The 16,741-nt window shown below is 41.2% G+C and overlaps 1 long non-coding RNA gene across 1 annotated transcript in view; it reads right to left on the reverse strand.

The window, feature by feature from the left end:
* Window positions 1-16,741, reverse strand: part of LOC134759604 (uncharacterized) — a 74,989-nt gene that overhangs the window by 37,004 nt on the left and 21,244 nt on the right. The window contains exons 2-3 of the long non-coding RNA XR_010136050.1: window positions 8,864-9,027; window positions 8,361-8,457 (exon numbers count right to left, since the gene is read on the reverse strand). This is a non-coding gene — a long non-coding RNA (uncharacterized LOC134759604). The remainder of the gene's footprint in view (window positions 1-8,360; window positions 8,458-8,863; window positions 9,028-16,741) is intronic.

Consider the following 16,741-nt stretch of genomic DNA (forward strand, 5'->3'; position numbering starts at 1 on the left):
CACTCCTCAGCTCCTTCTCTTGCTCCTCTTTCTGCTCGCTCACCCTTTTAAGTTTCCAACTTTTCTCCTATGCCCTTTGCTTTTCTCTAAACACTATCTTTCCCACACATCACTGAAAACATTTTGCTAATGAGAAATACTTCCTTTGCTATGTTAAACAAAAGGCATTTGATGATGAAGTCATTTTAAAATCTTAAATCATTTTTTAAGGTAAGTGCAAGTACCACCTGGGCTTTCAAGAAAGAAAATAGTTGACTTCAATAGTTGTTTTATTTTATAGGATAACCAAAACAGCTTTTAAATTGCACCAAAATAATGGGGAGCAATGAATGAAAGAGCAGTATAAAAATACATGTTTAAGCCGAGTGTGGTTGTACATGTCCACAGTCCTAGCTACTCAGGAGGTGGAGGTAGGAGCTCCAGGAGCTCAAGACTGCAGTGAGCCATGATCCTAACACTGCACTCTAGCCTGGGTGACAGAGCAAGACCCTGTCTAAACAAACAAACAAACAAAAAAAAACGGCTGAAGCACAGTCTTTCCTATTTCCCTCCTGATTATACTGAAAAATACATATTGGTGTCAAGACAGATACATACAGATCGATAGATAGATAGATAGATAGATAGATAGATAGATACATAGATAGATACATAGATAGATACATAGATAGATGGCAAAGTGAGAAAATTAAGTGGAGACTATGCAGGAACTAATTCATCAAGAGTTGTTGGTTAATACCTAATGGGCAAAAAAACAGTAGGAAGAATATGAAATCACACCATGTGGGAAGGCTGTCTGTACATTAATATTTTAATTCATGCCAAAAACAAAACTATATGAGAAAATGTTAAAATGCAGATAATTTCTCCTTAAAAGTGAAAATAGGGTGAGGCATGGTGGCCCACACCTGTAATCCCAACACTTTGGGAGACCAAGGTAGAGGGATTGCCTGTGGCCAGGAGTTGGAGACCAGCCTGGGCAACATAGTGAGACCCCCATCTCTACAAAAAAATTTAAAAATAAGCTGGGCATGTTGGCACATGCCTGTAGTTCCAGCTACTAAAGGAGGCTGAGGCAGAAGGATCCTTTGAGCCCAGGAGTTCAAGGCTGCAGTAAGTTATGATTGCACCACTGCACTCTAGCCTGGGCAACAGAGCAAGACTCTGTCTCTTAAAAAAAAAAAAAAAAAAAGGTGACAATAGCTCTCCAAGTGGGCAGAAAGGGGATACAGAACACTTGAATGTGTTATGTTACTATACAATAAATCAACCCTCACTTACCCATCCTAATGAAGGAAAATAGCAGCACATCAGTCCAGGGTGGCCAACCAAAAATAGCATTACTATTAGACTTTAAATATATTTGAGTTACTCATTTTAACAGGGATGGGGTTCTGTTCTGAGAATTCATCAGATCTCAAACCAATTAACAAGGAAATATTTAGCGTGCTCTTTTTATGTGCAGAACACTCAACACAATGTCTTGATGTGGCAAAGACTTGGCACCATATGGGATAGTTTAAAACATTCCTTCACATTTACATAACATCTTTTCCAAAATGAATTTTTTTATCATTCATTCATTCATATACTCATTCATTCAATGAATCTCCGACCTATTAGTTCCAAGCACTGCTCCGGCCCTTGGAATATGTCAGTAACCAAACAGATAAAAAGCTCTGCCTTCTCACTCCTGTGAAGCTTCAATTTAGGTTGGGGGGATGACTGGTAAGCATAATGAAAAAATCAACTACATGGTGTGTCTAAAGTTGGCAGACATCCTAGTTTGCTTCAGATAGCCTCAGACTGTAGACATTGCCCTGGCTTCCCTCATCCCAGGTTGATGACCCCTTTCACTCTCAGAAGGGTCATATTTGATTAATAAATTGTATAGTCACTCTAAGAATGTTTGAAGTTAATAAGGATCATGGAAAGAAGGGAGAACAGAGGGTGGATTGCAATTTTAACAGGGTGGTCCAGGTGGGTCTGATCAGAGCAAGAGACATTTGAGCTAAGATGTGAAGGCCAGAAGAATATGACTTTAAAAGTCTACATCCTTATTATAAAACATTGAAATAATACCAAAGTGTAAAAAGTTACCTCTCTTTCTTCCCTACTTAATTCTACTGTTAAACAGTTTCTTTTGCACTTTGGGAGGCTGAGGCAGGCGGATCACCAGGTCAGGAGATCGAGACCATCCTGGCTAAAATGGTGAAACCCCGTCTCTGCTAAAAATACAAAAAAAAATTAGCTGGACGTGGTGGCACGCACTTGCAGTCCCAGCTACTTGGGGGCTGAAACAGGAGAATCGCTTGAACCTGCAGGGTGGAGGTTGCACTGAGCCGAGATCGCACCATTGCATTCCAGCCTGGACAAAACAGCGAGACTCCATCTCAAAAAAAAAAAAAAAAAAAAAACAGTTTCTTTTTCAGGCATATACAAGACTTTAAAACATAAGTTGTATCATATTGCATACCATATGGCATTTTTAAAAGCAACAACTTGTTATGAAAACATCACATTCTACATCTTAAATATATACAATTTTATTTTAAAATAAAATAAAATGATTTAAAAAAATTTATTACCTCTCCATCTAAATCAAATATGCTCTAGTAAAAGAAGGGAGTGGGGCATTTGGGGGAAAGGATGGGGAGAAGGGAGAGAAGGCTTAAACTTTTCTTGGTAATGGAGTTTATGCTAAGACTCAATGCATCTTGCAGGCTACAGCAAGTTTCTGTAAAACATACAGAGATACGCCAGGCGCAGTGGCTCACGCCTGTAATGCCAGCACTTTGGGAGGCTGAGGTGGGTGGATAACAAGGTCAGGAGTTTGAGACCAGCCTGGCAACATGGTGAAACCCCATCTCTACTAAAAATACAAAAATTAGCTGGCTGTGGTGGTGGGCACCTATAGTTCCAGCTATTCGGGAGGCTGAGGCAGGAGAATGGCGTGAACCTGGGAAGCGGAGCTTGCAGTGAGCAGAGATCGCACCACTGCACTCTAGCCTGGGTGACAGAGCGAGATTCCGTCTCCAAAAAAAAAAAAATACAGAGATATTGAGGATGACCACAAAGAATGCTTTAAGAATGATAGTATCTTTCCATGCAGAAGTTGAAGAATTTGATCATCTCAATAGCAGTGAAATCAGCAAAGAAATATTTGAGAGATTTCACTAACATCATGAATGCATTGGATTCATTTCTTTTCTTCACTGGGGTTCCCTTCTTTCTTTCCCCTGCAAACAGGGAAGAGGGTGGGTGTCATTGACATTATGGATGAGTTTTTATTTTGTTTCTCCTCTTTCCTGACCCCTCCCACACTCCATCTGAAGAGTGGGGCCATCATGATGTCACATTAAGCTAAGGGTATCCGTAAGGATAAAAGGCTGGGTGGGTACAAGGTCATGATTTATAATAGAAACACTTCTCCATGACCAGCATATTGTAAGCTCCACTTGATCAAGTTAATGTTGTGGCAAGTTAAGTGTGTCATTTATTTCTTTGGGTGAAACTAGTCCTATAATAACGGTACATTTTATGTAAAATCTGTCAGCAGGCACTGAGTTAATAAAAAGACCATATCACCAAGACATTTATAGAACCAGATTCAGTACATCTTAGTAACTGATCCTTCCTTTGGTGATGTATTATTATTGTGAAGGCATATGAACTGATACTGGGTGTTCAGGACTTCAAAAATATCAGAATGAAAAGTAAAAAGATTCAATCTAGCATCTGGACCTTATGGCCTACCGTGCACCAAGCATTATCTGGCTTTTTCTAAATAGTATCAGCATGTTCCCAAGTCTCTGGAGGACAAAACACCCAGGCTGAAACCATCACTTGTCAGTCCTGAGTTTAGGGTATGTAGACATAGCTTAATACCATAACTCAGAAAGAAGACAGGAAAGCCTTTAGCAAATAGGATAAATCCTTGTTAAGGTAGAGCTAATTAGACAGTGTATATAAGCCTTTTGGTGGTTTAAATTGAATTCCCTCTGAATTGTGAGGATCTTATTCATGAATAAGAGCCTGATTAGCTTTAGTAGCTTTTCCAAAGTATGTGTTCAGGAAAATAAGACCTGCCCTCAGAGGCTGAGTCTAGCAACTCAGTCTCATAAAGGGATGTGTTTATTAGTTTGTAATGTAAGTCTATAAACTATAGTGTTTTTTGTTTTTGTTTTTGAGATAGGGTCTCACTCTGTTGTCCAGGTTGGAGTGTAGTGGTGCCATCACAGCTCACTGCAGCCTCGACCTCCTGGGCTCAGGTGATCCTCCTACCCAGCCTCCCAAGTAGCTGGGATTACAGGCACATGCCACCACGCCCGGCTAATTTTTTTATTTTTAGTACAGATGGGGTTTCGCCATGTTGCCCAGGCTGGTCTCAAACTCCTAGGCTCAAGTGATCTGCTTGCCTAGGCCTCCCAAAGTGCTGGCATTTCAGGTGTGAGCCACCACTCCTAAACTACAATGTTTTTATTAGTGACTTAATTTTTCTTACAGTAATCCATTTTATATCAGATGATAATATTTTTATATTGAATAAAATATCCTTTTCTTTTTTAAAAATTGTATCATGTAGGCCTTCCACAAAGTCAGACTACCCATCCACAGCCACACACACTCATTCTCAAGTAATGAAATCGAACTGCACTATTATCATTATACAAAGCTATGTAAAATAACACAAGTGCGTTAGGATGTATTGCACCCAGCTTTTGTCTATAGGAAAACCTGAGAAAAAATGAAATGGGTGTCTATCCCTAATTCTTAACAGTAAATGTCTTTGCCTTTGGACCTTTCTGTGTTCTTGGACAGAAAAGAGATCCAGGTGAAAAATATCAAGGAGTAAGAACAGACAAGGCTAAGATGAAAGAAGTTTGCCAACCACCTGCTAGATGGGAAAATCCTTACAGTTCACGAGCATCTGAATTGCCCAAGATTTTTTAGAGAGAGACATAAGTTATACATAGAAGAGGAATTGCCTGAGCCTCTGATTCACAAACTCTCTAAGACCGCCTAATGTTATTTTTAAAAATGTATGAATATATACATCTTCATTTTTACTTTATAATCTGAGCTACAGAAAATTTACTACAGCATTATCATCCACGCCTCATTACCTCTTGGTTAATTAGCTAACATTTGTAAAGTGCTTTGAAGATGAAAAGCATCATATAAATACTAAGAATTATTAAATAATATGAGGGGAAATTATAAAATAGCTACATTGTTAACATTAATTTGTATTTTATCTGATTATCTTCTCCCTAGCATTTGACATTTAGGGCTGGACTATACATAAAGGCTGAGGAAGTTACAATGTCTATTACAGCTGCACTCAGGATTTCAACTAGCTCCAAATTAATACTTGCCAAAAAACAAGTTTCAAGCAGAAAGAAATCAACTATCCAGAGATCGCCACTTATACTGGTTAAAGTGTTAACTAGTTAAGCAAACAATTTGCCCCCCCACCCACAGTTAAAGGGAAAAGTATGTTGATCCAGAGACTATTAATAAACATTTCTACATCAAGAAAACACAAAATATACTCATGAATAGTGAGCTCAGCCAGACCATTTTGGTGTGAAACATGTGATTCCACTTTGCACCCACAGTACAGTTGCAGATCCTGCTGCTGAGTAGCTCAGGGCGGTATATTGTGCAGTGTTGACTGTTCCGGACATTTTGCTGTCATCAAAGTGAGTTAAACAAACTTTTCTGAAGCTGCAGTTCCACTCCCTGTCATCTCACCTCTCCCTTCCCCCAATCCCAAATGGACAGAAGGACAGGCAAACCTGCCTTAGAAAGTCTTTGGCAGCCTGCCAGGGATTGATACAAGGGGGGAGAAAAGCTATAGTAAAATATTATTTAAATATATGTATCATGAAAGCTTTCAGTAAAACAGGAAGTAATAGATCAAGTACATTCAAAGTATTTGCAAACTGCTTAATTGGGTAAGGGCAAGTCAAACTCTTCTGATCACAGCAACTTCCTTATTGTAAAGCCCACTTCAGTGATACTGAAGTTAATCCCAAGTCCTGTTACAGGAAACGCATCCTTATTAAAGTAACATTAAGTGCTCCTTTTTTATTGATCTTTCCCTTCAGCTTAATGATAGAAACTTACTGATGTTTTAATAATAACCTCACAAGCTTTATCTCATTTTACTTTGCCTTGGTACTAAAAGATGCAGTGGAAACTAACTTAGCATAAACATTTTGCAGATGTCTTTAAAGGCCAGAGGGAGGTGAAAAAAAAAGATTCAACTGAGCTGCTTGTTAACAAAGATGGCTGAAAAACTAAAAGATAAAAGGGAGGCTCCAGTGTGAACATCAAAGAATTGTTAATGACAAGAAATACCATTAGGGTTAGCATCTCTTTTGTTTCAACCCTTTCACACCTGCAGTGTGTGGTGAGCTAAGCCTTTGTTCCAAAATCTGAATTACCTCCATTAGCATTTATAGAAAAATGGTTGCAAAACAACAGAAATGTACTTTTGGTTCTCCCCCTTTGCTTGAAAAGTCAGAAATTAGCTAGGTATCTGTGGGTTTCCTTCTAGTTACTGGGTGTAACTATAGAGACTATAGAGGTGGAAGGTAATAGGTTGCAAATGAGTTTGGTTGAAATCTGAGAATAGCTTTGTAACTGAAAAAGAGAAGTAATACAAGCAACGTGGAGAAGCTCACATAAGAAGCTCAGACATTAGCAACAGCAAAATCAGAGCGTGAAATTCAGATTAGCCCTCCCCAGGCTGTGAGAGGAAGGGGGTATTGCAAGACTTGGCATGGCTAAAGGTGTAACCTGTTTTATTTGGCCCCTGAAAAATTTTAACAGATGGTGGGACCAGCTGTCTTTTTCAGCCATTTAATAAACTCTTCGGTGGTAACAGTTTGGAAAGTGGGGGTTTTTCGTTTTAGGCCAGAGGAGAAAATAAAGAAATCTGTCCTAAATTGTCTTTGCCAAGTAGTAAAGCCTGGAAACATTTTGAAAAGTTAAAGGCAAAAAAAAAAAAATCTAACAGACTATACAGTTGTCATTATATTTTTTAAGAGAGCAGCAACAAAAACAAATCTGCCAAATAAGATGACTAAATACCGGCCAAATGCATTTTGTACCAGTCTTCTAATCTGGGTTTTAAATTTTGGTCTTTTAAAAAGAGATGCCTGGTTATCCTGTTTAAGACTTATTGGCAAATTAACAGCACTTTAAGGCAACTATCCACAGCAGCACAAAAAGAAGCAAACTAAACATTTATTACAAGTTAGTACTCATAAGATAAATACTTATTCATAATGAAGGGGTGAATTCCCTCCAATTTACATAATTAGTCTAAAATGGCATAGAACCCTCCTAATCATGTCATGTAAATTACAGAATCCAGGCCAGACCTCAGGGAATGTGGAAAATGCTTATGTCAACTTATTTTCAGAACAGGATCTAAGAGATTTTGCTATTTTGTAAAATTGGGCATTTTTTTCCCCACCAATAAAATGGCAACTCTCAATTATGAGAGAAAGAGTTTATTTACAAAGATTCTCTCCAATGGCTACAAACACAACTCCTCTTTTTGCAAATGTTCATGATTCCTGGCTGAGCAACAGCTACTTCCATGTGACAAAGCTTTGTTCGGCCCACAGGCCTATTATGGATACCAGATCTATATTGTCCCAAGTAAATTGCAACAGTAAAATGCAAACTCTTTTTAGGAGAGATTCAGACACCTTTTCAGACACCTCAGCCATTTGCAGCTTTCATTATGTGTAGTAAATCTCTTTTACTTAGATTCCAGCTTGCTTGCTTTCTGGACTGCTAGTGATGTTTGCTTCTAAAACAATTAGTAAAGTGTAGCTGGTTGAGGAAAGCATAATGAATAATCCTACCTGGAATAAGTTATACAGTCATCAAGCTAGTTACCAGAATTCACAGAATGCCATTTCTAATTCCCCGATTGCCATGACAAATTGCAGTTCTTCTTTTAGGAACACTTTTTCTTTTTTTTTTTTTGAGACGGAGTTTCGCTCTTGTTGCCCAGGCTGGAGTGCAATGGCGTGATCTTGGCTCACCGCAACCTCCGTCTCCCGGGTTCAAGCAATTCTCCTGCCTCAGCCTCCTGAGTAGCTGGGATTACAGGCATGCGCCACCACCCCGGCTAATTCTTTGCATTTTTAGTAGAGACGGGGTTTCTCCATGTTGGTCAGGCTGGTCTTGAACTCCCAACCTCAGGTGATCCACCCGCCTCGGCCTCCCAAAGTGCTGGGATTACAGGCATGAGCCACCAAGCCCAGCCAGGAACACTTTCTCTAGTCTGTAACACCAGCTACCATTCATGCAACACATTCTTACTGAGCACTTACTATGCTTCGAGCACTGGGTCAGCAGCTGAAATATCACGGCGACCAAGACAAACAAGATCCCTGCTCTCTTTGGCGCTTACACAGCCTCACGTCTTCACTGGATAAGGAATGAGAGAAAAGACAAAGGCCATAAACATAAAGCCCTTCACAGCAGGATGTTTAGGATCGATCCATGCAACTTCAAAACTATCTAAATGACACAGATGAGTTTGACAATTAAATGTGGGGGAAGGGGACTCGCCCTCCACTTCAGGAGGAGCAATGGAAGAGACTGCAAGTTCATCTTAGCAACCCTTAGCAAAGCACCTGGCTTTTTTATTGTAACATTTTTGTTTTCCAGTCACTGGTTTCAAACAGACGTCATAAGCCTCTCACTAGAAAGTATGATCATCTAGAAATTGTATAAATCTAGAAATTGTATGTATTTCCTTACATATTACAAAGTGCTTTGCTAAATTTTGGGAATAGTTTCAAGTGAGAAGAATAAAGAAATGGAACCTTACTTTATAGAAATAGAAGCATTAGCCAGGCATGGTGGTGTGTTCCTGTAATCCCAGCCACTGGGGAGGCTGAGACAGAAGGATCGCTTGAACCCGGGAGGTGGAGGTTGCAGTGAACCGAGATCGTGCCACTGCACTCCAGCCTGGGCAACAGAGTGAGACTTCATCTTAAAAAAAAAAAAAAGAAAGAAAGAAAGAAAGAAAGAAAGAAATAGTAGCATTAACACTAAGTAAAAGCCAGGTTGATCTTGTGGCTAGAAGGCAGATACTTGCAAATATTTCTAGTCCTTACCTCCAAAACTTCAACACCTTTATGTCTATATGAACCACTGCAGGTACCAAAGTCATTTAAAGACTGACAGCATAGTGGCCAGGCGTGGTGGCTCACACCTGTAATCCTGGCACTTTGGGAGGCCAAGGCGGGCAGATCACGAGGTCAGGAGATCAAGACCATCCTGGCTAACACAATGAAACCCCGTCTCCTACTAAAACTACAAAAAAATTAGCCAGGCGTGGTGGCGGGCACCTGTAGTCCCAGCTACTCGGGAGGCTGAAGCAGGAGAATGGCATGAACCTGGGAAGCGGAGCTTGCAGTGAGCCGAGATCATGCCACTGCACTCCAGCCTGGGCGACAGAGCAAGACTCTGTCTCAAAAAATAAAATAAAATAAAAAAAGACTGACAGTATGGCCAGGTGTGGTGGCTTATGTCTGTAATCCCAACGCTTTGGGAGGTGGGCAGATCACTTGAGGTCAGGAGTTCAAGACCAGCCTGGGCAAAATGGTGAAACCCCATCTCTACTAAAAATATAATAATTAGCCAGGCATAATGGTGCACACCTGTAATCCCAGCTACTTGGGAGGCTGAGGCAGGAGAATCGCTTGAACCCAGCAGGTGGAGGTCGCAGTGAGCTGAGATCCCACCACTGCACTCCAGCCTGGGCGACAGAGTGAAACTCCATCTAAAAAATATATATATATAATAAAATAAATAAATAAATACTGACAGCAATTCTACCAGATTTTCCAGAATGTGGAAATGGAGTTTGCCCTGAACACAAGAGAAAAACGAGAAAATTCATGTGAACTCAACTAAACCTGTGCTGGAAAATTTATTTGTTTCCCTGTAGGGTATTATCCTTTTATTTTTCTTTCAATATCGTCAATCAACAGGTCATCTGGGCTTAGTGAACATGGGATTTAGGACTAGTTGCCAGCTTTAATGTTTTCAGGTCAACAAAGTTAGGATCCCTATCTGTCTGCAAGGCAAGTGCTCTAGAAGTTGCTGCCTTTGCCAAGGTCTTAGATACCCACGTACGGGACACTATCTGCTGTGGCTGGCCATGTCACCTTCACAGTGCCAGGCAGGTCACCAGCAGTGGTCACGGCCCAAGCAGCGACTCATAGAGTAGCCCATAGAAAGGCAGCAACCCCTGGCCGGGCACCGTGAATCACGCCTGTAATCCCAGCACTTTGGGAGGCAGAGGCAGGCAGATCACCTGAGGTCAGGAGTTCAAGACCAGCCTGGCCAACATGGAGAAACCCCGTCTCTACTAAAAATACAAAATTAGCTGGGTGTGGTGGCAAATGCCCGTAATCCCAGCTATTCGGGAGGCTGAGGCAGGAGAACAGCTTGAACCCTGGAGGTGAAGGCGAAGGTTGCAGTGAGTCGAGACCACGCCATTGCACTCCAGGCTGGGCAACAAGATCGAAACTCTGTCTCAAAAAAATTTAAAAAAAAAAAAAAGAGAAAAAGAAAAGAAAAGCAGCAATCCCTAAGAATAATCTCAGTGACACCTAAGTAACAATCTGATAACAGACTAAGTTCACATATTTACCCTGTCCCTAATGTCTCGCATAAATAAATGCTATATTTGACATCAATTTTTTTTTTTTTTTTTACTAAAAAGTCTCTTCTGAGATGGTAAACTGTAACATTCCTAGCAAAGACAAAAGCAATATTTTACTCTAATGGAAAGCAGGAATGACAAAATAATAAAGCCCATTAAAAGATGATAAATAAATATTGGCCTATAAATGTCCTTAGGATTGTTGAAAAATATCATTAATTTCAGAACTCTCTAAATATCCAGGAAACTGAAATTTAGAAAACAGTGCAAGAACACTTTTTACTTATATTAGGCATTTTGTAATAGGTTAAATTCTTTGCTTAAATTGTATAATCAGTAACAGTTGAATTCTTAACATTTAAAGGAACGGTTTAATAAATTAGTAGTACATGTGAAAATTGTTTCCAGTTTCATTGCTATAATTATAAAAATTCAAAAGGGATTGAGTACTTGACAAAATAACTTAATTTCACTAACATTGTTCAAAACATATTTATTGAATATTTGCTGTGTGCCAGGTACCATTTATCTGGTACAAAGAGCCCCAGAAAATACTAAAAGTGACAGGGAAGGAAAAAAGAAAAAAGGAGGGGGGAAAATCAGAAAGAAAGAGGATATTTACCGCTCAATGTTAAAATAAACTATAAAATTACAAAAATAAGAGCATTTTGCTGGCACCAGAATAGACAGAGAAATAGAACAGCAAAGATATGAAACAAACACAAGTATATCTTCATATTTCTTATGATACAAGTGAAATTTCAAATCAGTCCAGAATAATTCAATAGATGGCATTGAAAAAATTAAACTTTCAAAAAAAATACAGTTCAGTCCTTGTCAAAAACTGTGAGGGCCTCGGGCTTTTTACCTACTTGCAAACTACCAAGTTAGCCTGCTGTAGTTTCACAGATATTGGCAGAAGGTACAAGACTTTTGGGTCAGAGACAAAAGGGCAGTAGCAGCAGCCCGGAGGTCAACGTTTACACTGGCTCCCTGAGCCCCCATTTCCCACAGGGTGATGTGAAGAGGGCCAGATGCTGCCTGCAGGCAGCAGGGTGGATTACAGGAGAGGAATCCCAAGCTGAAGGAGCTATGCTCTTTTGTAATGGGCAGTATGCCTGCTTGATCTTTGCCCCTGATCTTTATTGCATGCATAAGTCGCCAACCTGCTCTCTGCTCCTAAGAGGACACCATCTCTGTCTTCCAAGTCTGTTCACTATACACACTCTGAAAAGATAGTTGAGGACGAAGCAGTGCCTTTCCTCAGAAAACATGCAGCAACATGAGAGACATGGAGAATTGTCCCCCTCAATGGCCATTAACTAGTGCTTTATTTTAAAAGAATTCTAGATAGATTAAAGAAGGAGTTGAATATAAAAAGAACAAGGTGCATGGGCCTGTAATCCCAGCTATTTAGGAGGCTGAGACAGGAGGATTGCTAGAGTCCAGGAATTCAAGACCAGCCTGGGCAACATAGTGAAACCCTGAGAAAGAAAAGAAAAGAAAGAAAAGAGGAGAAGAGAGAGGAGAGGAGAGGAGAGGAGAGGAAAGGGGAGGAGAGGAGAGGGGAGGGGAGGAGGAAGGAGGGGAGGGGAGGGAAGGGGAGGGGAGGAAAGAGGGAGGGGAGGAAAGAGGTAGGGGAGGAAAGAAGGAGGGGAGGAAAGAAGGAGGGGAAGAAAAAATGAGGGGAGGAAAAAAGGAGGGGAGGGGAGGGGAAGGGAGGGGAGGGGAGGGGAGGCAAGGCAATAGAAAAACTAGGAGAAAATGTATATGAACGTATCCATGCTTCTCAGGCAGGGAGACCTTTCTAAGCATAACATCAAAGACAACTTAAAGGAAAAAATCATAATGTATTTTACTACATAAAAATTTAAAACCTGCTCATGTCAAAGACACCATAAAATAAATTGCACTGAGGGAATGGAGTTATTGTTTAATGTGTACTGAGTTTCAGTTTGGAAAGATGAAAAAGTTTTGGAAATGGGTATCAGTGATGATTTCCCAACAATGTTAATATATTTAATGTCACTGAATTGCACACTTAAAAATGTTTAAAATGATAAATGCTATATATATTTTACAATAAAAATGTTGTAAAATATTAAATTGCACCAATAAGCTGGAAAGAAAATTTGTTGCATATAGGATAAAGACTAATAGCCTTACTATTTTTTTATTCAACGAATACGTATTGACTGCTATGATGCATTAGGAATATGATGGAAATCAAGACATCATGGTCTTGCCTTCAAGGACAATAATGAGCTTCTGCAAGCTATTAAGAACAAGAAAAACATCCCAATAAAAAAATAAAGAAGAGAGGCATACACAGGTAGTTCACAAAATAATACAAATGGATAGATATGAAAAAGTGTTCAGGTTAGGCACGGTGGCTCACACCTGTAATCCCAGCTGAGTGAGGGAGGAGAATCACTCCAGTCTGGGAGATGGTGGTTGCAGTGGGCCGAGATGGCACCACTGCACTCCTGCCTGGGCAACAGGAGTAAAACCCTGTCTCAGAAAAAAAGAAGAGCCAGGCACGGTGGCTCACGCCTATAATCCCAGCACTTTGGGAGGCCAAGGCGAGTGGACCACGAGGTCAGGAGTTTGAGACCAGCCTGGCCAATATGGTGAAACCCCATCTCCACTAAAAATACAAAAATTAGCCAGGTGTGGTGGCAGGCGCCTGTAGTCCCAGCTACTTGGGAGGCTGAGGCAGAAGAATCGCTTGAACCTGGGAGGCGGAGGTTGCAGTGAGCCGAGATTGAACCGCTACCTCCAGCCTGGGCAATAGAGCTAGACACCATTTCAAAAAAAAAAAAAGTGTTCAACCTCACTAGTAGTAAAATAGAAATTACAAACAAAATACCATTTTACTTTCAGAATAGCAGTTTTTTCCTTAAAGTGCTCAGTGTTGGTGAGGATACCGGGAAATGGGTACTACCCAAGTCAGCTGAAGTTCATGAATTGGCATGAAGTTCCTGGCCTGCACCCAGAGTGAATACATCAGAAACCTGAAAACCATGCTTATTTCTTGCCCAGCTATTCCCTAATAGGAAGGCATCCTGGGAGAATGGTCTGAGATACATACAAAATGTTCTTTGCAGCACTGTATATAATAGCAAAAAAAAAAAAACAAAAACAAAAAAACACTGGAAACAATTTAAATATTCAAAGGTAGGACATTAATTAGGTAATTATGTTGCCACCATTCAATGGAATAATAGTCTTTTTCTTTTCTTTTTTTTTTTTTTTTGAGATGGAGTCTCGCTCTGTCTTCCAGGCTGGAGTGCCCTGGCGCGATCTCGGCTCACTGCAAGCTCCGCCTCCTGGGTTCACGCCATTCTCCTGCCTCAGCCTCCCGAGAAGCTGGGACTACAGGTGCCCATCATGCCCGGCTAATTTTTTTTTTTGTATTTTTAGTACAGACGGGGTTTCATTGTGTTAGCCAGGATGGTCTCGATTTCCTGAACTCGTGATCCGCCCGCCTCGGCCTCCCAAAGTGCTGGGGTTACAGGCGTGAGCCACCCCGCCCAGCCGGAATAATAGTCCTTAAAATGGCTCAAAAAAGGTAGAAAAAGAAGCCTGGCTATTAAAAAAATACAAAATGACACTATTTTTATTTTTCAATTAAGCCTAAGTAGCCGTGAAAATATTAGAAAGTTATACTAGAAAGTTGGCAATGTTTGTCTTTGTGCATTGAACATTTAATAGTTGTTGTGGCCGGGCACGGTGGCTGACGCCTGTAATCCCAACACTTTGGGAGGCCAAGGCGGGCGGATCACAAGGTCGAGAGATCGAGACCATCCTGGCCAACATGGTGAAACCCCGTCTCTACCAAAAATACAAAAATTAGCTGGGCATGGTGGCGCACACCTGCAGTCCCAGCTACTCAGGAGGCTGAGGCAGGAGAATCGCTTGAACCCGGGAGGCAGAAGTTGCAGTGAGCCGAGATCATGCGACTGCATTCCAGCCTGGGTGACAGAGTGAGACTCTGTCTCAAAAAAAAAAAACCACAAAACCAAAAACAAACAAAAGCACAGAACAAGCTGTTCTAGTTTCAGAGAAGGCAGAGCCGGCCCAAGCTCCTCTCCTTCAGGTTCCCTCACCCCCAGTACTCCGAGGCACCTCTGCTGAACCCTAAGCCTTTAAGCAAGTTAAAACCTCCACATAATCTTCCAGAAGACAGATTTATAAAACAGAATAGCAGTTTATTGTCAGTAGGAAAATCTAAACAAACTCTGAGAAGATCAAGCTAAGATGACTGGGGAGGTCGCCAGGCATGGTGGCTCACGCCTGTAATCCCAGCACTTTGGGAGGCTGAGGCAGGTGGATCACCTGAGGTCGGGAGTTCGAGACCAGCCTGACCAACATGGAGAAACCCAGTCGCTACTAAAAATACAAAATTAGCCGGTCGTGGTGACGCATGTCTGTAATCCCAGCTACTCAGGAGGGTGAGGCAGGAGAATCGGTTGAACCCAGGAGGCGGAAGTTGCAGTGAGCCGAGATCGCATTATTGTACTTCAGCCAGGGCAACAAGAGCGAAACTCCATCTCCAAAAAAAAAAAAAAAAATGACCGGGGAGGATGAGGTCAATAGAGGAGCTGTAGGCACATTTCTCAAAGTGCTGGGTGAGAACCACTGCATGACAACCACACAAGCCAAGTGCCTTGTGGCTACATGAAAGGAAGTTGGGGGTATGAGTCTCCAAGGTAGGGCCCGGGAGTCTGCATGGAGACACAGTCTCCAAGGAGGGGGCTGTCGCAAGGGAGAAGGTGTGGAGTGACAAAGTCCTCATGTATCAGCTCCATCACCTAGTCTCCTACAAGGCAGGACAGGTTGTGTCAGGCTAGCTGAGCACCATTTTCTCATGACTGACAAATGCTTCTTCATTCAAGATCGTTTCCGATATTTTACCTTCATCACCATGATCATCTGACCTTACAACATTGTTTCAGAGCAGAGGAAACACCAATAATTAAAATACTGCTAATCCCGAATGAGTCACCTGTTTAGCTGAGAGTTGGGAGAAACATCAGTCCCGTCAGTCACACTTGCCAATCATTTATGAGAATAGTTGGAGAGATTTCCAAAGATGCAACATTCATACATGCAAAACTTCATCCATACTTATGTTATTTCCAATTCAGAGAGAGATATTTCCTTCTTACGCTCCTAATTTTGGAGATACACTCTACTTAGGGTCTGAAAATCTCTATATATTAATAAAAATCAACACTTTAAATCTGAACTCCTCATAGACAACAAGAAGATAATTTAAAAATCCTTTCTTGGCTGGGCACGGTGGCTCACGCCTGTACTCCCAGCACTTTGGGAGGCCAAGCCACGCAGGTCACCTGAGGTCAGGAGTTTGAGACCAGCCTGGCCAACATGGCAAAACCTCATCTCTACTAAAAATACAAAAATTAGCTGTGCATGGTGGCGAGCACCTGTAATCCCAGCTATTTGGAAAGCTGAGGCTGGAGAATCGTTTGAACCCAGGAGGCAGAGGTTGCAGTAAGCCAAGATCACGCCACTGCACTCCAGCCTGGGCAACAGGAGCAAAACTGCATCTCAAAAAAAAAAAAAGACAATAAATCCTTTCTTTACCAGCACTCTTTGATTAAAATAAAAACTTCTAAAGAAAAGGTAATGTCCATGGCACTGATTTATTTCATTTCTGACAGCAGAATTCAGGGCCTAAAACTTTGCATTAATTACATTATTCTTTTGATAATACAAGCGATGCATCTGATTCTTTGAAACACTTGTGGCCAGATGGAAGTATTGTGTGAATATGACAGCAGCTATGAAAGTTGTTGGATTGACTGCTCTGGGGACCAGAACTTGAGATTTCTCTGCAAAACAGAACATAAGCAAAAGTGAAGGTTTTAACTCTAGCCGCCCACTCTCTGTCACTGAGCCTCAGCCCTGTCCTGCTGAGGCCACCAGCTCCAGGTGGAAGAGCAATTTGGTCTCCTCTCGACTTAATCCTCTCCTGTCTGTGGAGGCCTCACCAAGGGTGCCAATTCT

The sequence above is a fragment of the Pongo abelii genome, chromosome 11 (genome assembly GCF_028885655.2).
Source record: "Pongo abelii isolate AG06213 chromosome 11, NHGRI_mPonAbe1-v2.0_pri, whole genome shotgun sequence".
Classification (NCBI taxonomy): Eukaryota; Metazoa; Chordata; class Mammalia; order Primates; family Hominidae; genus Pongo; species Pongo abelii.